Source organism: Chelon labrosus (genome assembly GCF_963514085.1).
Source record: "Chelon labrosus genome assembly, chromosome: 1".
Classification (NCBI taxonomy): domain Eukaryota; kingdom Metazoa; phylum Chordata; class Actinopteri; order Mugiliformes; family Mugilidae; genus Chelon; species Chelon labrosus.
The window spans coordinates 4061810-4067826 of NC_140337.1; positions in this window are offsets into that span (position 1 = coordinate 4061810).

Consider the following 6017-nt stretch of genomic DNA (forward strand, 5'->3'; position numbering starts at 1 on the left):
GGTCAGCGCCAATAGCCACGTATTAAAATACCTGTCACCTGTGATCAAAAATAGAAAAAATAACTGAAGTTGTGTTTATCAAAGTGATTTTAATTGAAGAATTTTTTTGTGTATCTGAAATGCTAATTCTTCATCTTCTTTGGGCAGAGCCTTTGTTTTTATTTTTTTAAGCTAAGCTAAGCTAAGCTAGCTCCTGGTTCTAACTTCAAATTTAACAGTGGACATCTTCTTGACTAACCCCCGGTAACAGCTTCAGTAAACCACTGTAAGTAAAGATGGACGAAGAGATGTCTTTGAAGCTCAATATGGGTGGCTCTGGTGGCCACCATCTTTAGCAAGCTACTTCAAAAATGAACAAAGAGGAGTGGCTTTAGTGGCAATGAGGTGCGTGGGGGATGTCTAGTCAGATAGCTAGCAACTTGTGAGGACATCAACCTGTTGCTTGAAGCGACCACAGCCTTTTTTATGCAGAATGCCCAGCCTACGGAAAAATTAAACAATGGCAAAATATTCACCTTCATGGAAGAATTAGCACTGGAGACAAAGAAATTGTTTGTTTTGTTATACCAGGCTGTAAACATGGCTAATTATGCTGTAAATGTGGACATTTTAACATGGAAGTCTATGGGGAGTGATACACTGCAGTGTGGTACCCGCAGGTAATTTAATTTTTCAGCACCGGAGATTGGCCCAATCAATAAACTAATTCCCCAAAATGTCAGAAGAACAAAAACAAAACAAAACTGGCATCCCCTTTGAATAACAAACCATCAATCACAGCAAAAAAAAGAGAAGCACTGAACAGAACATTTGACATCCATCATCTTCACTGGCAAATTCCTCTGTGCTAATATCAATTTTATTCATAAAGAAGGAGCCATGGCCGCTCACATTTCTTTCAAGACTCTAGCAACTAGCCACTAATAGTCTGTGACATGTTAATGTATGCACCTGCAACTTTTCTCCGCAGTGTCCTTAAAAAAATTCCTCACACAAATCTTTGATCTGCGTTGACCTTTCAGAATCTGACAAAATCCTCTGTTGCTATCTTGGTGCTGCGGCCTAAATTCTTCTTTGTTGTGAGTGCAGCTGTCAGAGTGCAATAAATCCTCTCAAGACCTACTTAGAATTTAAAGTTTCTGCTTTTCACGGGGATGTCCTTCCTCCCTTCCTTCCTTCCTCCTCTCCCTCCTTCTCTGACTATTCAAGCCATCCTGTCCCCTTCCCGTCATCTCTCTTTCATACTATTTTCAGAGACGCAGCGAGTTCCACTTTTGAGCAGCAGAGCGGATTCCTCAGCGCGTTGCCATGACAACACTCCCATGGCTCCGCGACACAGTTTTACCCTTTTCCTTCCTCCTCCATGTCATCTTGTTAATTTTTTTTCCTTCCCTCTGTGTCCACTAGTCCTAAAAAGCCTTGAAATGTTTAAAATTATAGAATACAAATGTACACACAACTTGAAATACACAGTCCTTACACTCTCGCTTTAGAGGTCTGCAACAATGTGGTTACTTTGTGATACTTGAGGCTAAAAAGGCTAAAAATTGAGCAATTGGGGGAAAAACGCTTATTGACATTTCTCCCGAGCCCTGCCACTTTTGTCATTTTGATCACACTGGTCAATGTAAGGAGCTGCTAAGAGGTACTTTAAAGGTACCTCTAGAGATGTTGGCCACTAGTTGCGCTATAGAGCAATGCTTTTATTAGCAACTTGTTTACAAATATGGATAATGGACTTGGCCATCTGTGCCGTCAGCCATAGGATTCCTAAAGGGCAGTTTTGAAACACAGAGTGATTGCTCTGCAGCTTAGGCAACCCCAGACCTCCGCACCATCCAATTGTCATGAGTGAAGAAAATTTGCATTTGGACTGAGCCCCAAGTGGCCATTTCAGGAAGTACATTTTCAGCATTTCCAAATTTGCTTCATTTTTCAGTCCTTGAGTACTCCCACACATACAGGATCAGTGATCACAAATGTAATCATTAATCAGTTTACTGTATTTATCATGTTAAACGCTGGGCAAGATACTTTAATGGTGGAAACATTATAACACATCCATGTGCACTGAAAATTAGTGTCAGACTGAACAGTTCTGATTTGGAAAGTTGTTGGCTGTTGTTGGGCTCTCTCTCATATACGACCCTAGTTTTGGAGGTGCATCCTTGGACTGAAACCAGTCAAACCCAGTCGGCAGCCTGTTAGCCTGTTCAAAGCGCACACATGGAAAGCTTTGTACCATTGTTTGCTGTCTCTAGCTTCTTAGCCTCCAAGCTAATAGTAGCTCTTTTGATTTTGATGGTATAGCGCTTTTTGATTGACGAATACAGACTACTGCCACCTGCTGGTATTAAGAGTTATTTCCTGTCACGTAGGCCTGTAACATACAGTATGTACCAGTTGGCCATCGGCTTTAGACTAACTGTGTGTTCAAGAGCAACATTTTGGTCCAGACACAGAAGACGTAAGGCACAGTCTGCCTTAGTTTCTGATAGTTCTTTGATGTCAGTTTGTAGTGTCAGCACTTTCCCAGCACAACAGAAATACTGAGCAATGTAAGTGTACAGTGATTGGTTGAACATATATCCAGCCTAGGCTCGGCAGTTTGAAAACAATTTGCAAACATAGGTAAAATGTTTGCAGTGTAAACAATTGCTCTTAAGATTAGTCTTAAAAAAAAATAGAACAAAACTAGCGGGACTGGACCAACAGAGAAGTCCAGGCTTTATTTAGTCTAAATGCAAGACCAACTGATGGATTATGTTGCGTTGCTATTGGTGGAGTGGTGGAATTTAGAAAGACAAAAAGCCCCTGAAGGGATATAGTTCACAGATGAATTTCCCATCTCATGAACGTGAACTGTTTTAACTGGACGTAAGAAAGATCAGTAAGCGTAAATGTGTCAACAACTAAAAGAAATAATTTGCAGCCAAAATTTCCAATCCTTAATTTCATTGTGTTACAGAATTTCTGTGACTTTCCCGTCTTCTATTGTTTCCTCTATCCAGCCGCATCACGACTCCATTCTCATCTCAATTATGCACCAGACTTACAAAGAAAAGCTTTTCATTCATTAGATAGATACTCCTTCACTCTAAGGCTTTGTCTTTTCTTTGGGTGCTGTAGCACATCAGACTGATGTCACTTTGCCCTGAAGCTGACCTGAATGTGCCTGTGTGAGGAGACTAAGTGCCTCCGGGTGAAAAGGCAGTCAATGCATGTGTGTTTGTGTTTTCAGAGCGAGGGAGGATCCACATCTTTTCATGCATGTAGAGCTACATTTAACTGGCCTCAGAATCTCGTGCGCGCATTCAATCTCCCAGGTATCTCTCTCTAAACACACACATTCATATCACATAAGGGAAGAAGTGGGGAAAACCCACTCTGTGCTATGCACTAGGAAGACAGAGGAAAATATATTGACCCTCACTGATTTATTGATGAAACTGGGCAGAAATGGAGGGAAGAACATACGCAGGAAAAACAGGACAAGTGGAGAGGGATCCGACAGATGAGACAAATAAGAGATGAAGAGGCAGTAAAGGTGGATGATGGGGAGGGTGTATATATTATTAAACAGCCCGGGTGTTGGATTATTCACAACAGCTGAAGGAGGAGGTAGATATTGGCTCACGAACAGGGAAAGCCGGATCACACACTCAAGATGAGCCAGAACCAACTGAGGTGGTTTGTGTAATTGAACGTCAGACGCTGTTAGAGGGCGAAAGAGCGAGAGGCCGTGAGAGAAAGAGAGAGAGAGAGAGACGTAAAGAGGACAAACTAGTCACTTTTTATTAAACCTGGCATGTGTGCTTCAGTCTGGGCAAACAAATTAAGGAGCGCACACACATTTCATGCTTCGTAAGTGTGTAAACTGGTTTTCAGAATTGATTTTGCACACAAGTGTTGGCACGATTAAGGATCGCTTTCTGACATGCATTTTGATGCCTCCATTACCACAGGAATATTAATTGTGCCGTTGTGCGGGAAGCGTTTGAGGTGATGTGTGAATGTAGAGGTGACTGTAGAGTCTACTGTGGCCCGAGACAAAAATGTCCACACTAGACTTGGTCACAGACGACAGAGCTGGACCATAGACTGTATAAAGATGGACGGCAGAACAACTCCTCGAAAGTGAAGCCAAAGCAAGTAGAGCTCCCCCTGGTGACTGGTTGCAGTATAGGTCATAAGCATGTTAGCGGATGGGACTTGGACCAAAATAAAATGATGATACAGGATGTGACATCATGATCAATACAGGTTGCCATGACTACCGCTCCGCGAAGCGGTCTCATAGGACCGTGAGAGTTGAGGGGAAACATAAATAAATTAATTAATTAATACAGTGTATAGAGAGGGAACCCCTTGTGTTACATTTCCTTGTAACTGGTGGGGGTAGAGCAGAGCGCAGTATGTGAGTGTGGCCGGGTCATCGATAGCTTGGCTGCACTCTCGGACCGTACAGTTCAGACTCCAAACTCACAAGATGGCGTTGCAAAGGGATACAGGCAGCTGAAAATAGCATCAGTTTGACCAATGCAGGGAAGTGGTTGTCCATATTTATATACAGTCTATGAGCTGGACACACTGCTCTGCTAGCTGCATTAGCTAGTGTTAGCCGTCAAAGAACTCCCAGAGTGATAACTTCTGTTTGTTTTGAACTGGGCACGGTTGTCATACTTAACTACTCTAAAGAGTCATGCACACGACATGTAATGATGTGCAGATTTGTGTCAGATGGGGGCCCCTTATGGAGATCTCCTATTATTGTTATAAACTTAGCACATGGCCACTGCTGTAGTTTAACATTTCTCAGCCCTATCGACGGGCCCCAAGCAGTTGCCTGCCTTGCCTGTTGACAAACTGCTCCTTTGTGTGAATGGCACGTTCCCAGAGCGCTGACCCCGGCAAGACACATCCCACTGCGCACACTTTTCACGAGCGTGCTTCGAAAAGGCACTTTAATTCCGAGGCGCACACACAGGCATGCATACGCACTCAAACAAAACCCCGCTCCAAAAATAACAAGCATGTCCCACATTGAGGATTCATTCCAAACCGAGGCGAGCTGAGCGGCTTCCTCTCACGTGTTTGACTCTGCTGGTATCGCAGCTTCTCCTCCTCACTTTTCTTTTGTATCAAAGAAAGGAGATGCAGCACAGTAGACAATGATGCATTCAGTTCTCTTATAAACAACTCTCTAACATTTTTATTAACATTTATTAGTATTATTTAGGAAGTTGTGCCAATACAGTGTTATATTTCATTCTTGAGTGAATGGTCTAACAGGGCCTAAAAATGTTCATTACTGCAGAGTTTTGTGTTTATTCATCATGATTTTTGGATATTTGGGGTTTGGGCTCAGGACAGTCATCTCTCTTCAGCCTTATTTTTGAATGAAAATAAGGTCATTTTCCTGGTAGCTTTCAATCAGCACAGGAGTATGTGGCTCACATCATTACATGACATACATGATCTCCAGTACATGGAGCTATTCCCTTGTGACCTAACCACTCTCTCTTTACCACTCTTTCCACCTCCCATAGATTGTGTTTTTCCTTTTCCTCTTCGTCTTCAGCTCAGCTGTCGTCCCCGTCTCCCTCCCTCGGCCCCTTGTGGTTTCTCTGGCCGTGGTTGTGGCTCGTTAGCGCTATTTAGAAACTTCTTTCCATCTCATTTGGCTCTTGGCTCCCAGCCGCATTGACATTACGCAGCGTGATGAGTTGCTGCGCCCCACAGCGGACATGACACCTCCATTTCCATCAAGACTCGCGGCTGAACATCAGCCCATTTCTCCTGAGCTTTCGTCTGTTGTGCTGTTAATGTACTCACATTTCATACAGGAGGTTTAAATAATGAGCAACAGCACGTTAGCTAATTTACAAAGATACCCAGCAGTAGTCAGGCAGTTTTAGAGCCAGATTTGGGCATGTTGGATCATGTTTTTGGTGATTTTTACAAAATAACGTAATTATTTCTCTTTCTGTCCTTCTTCATCGCTTCCTCAGGTGTAG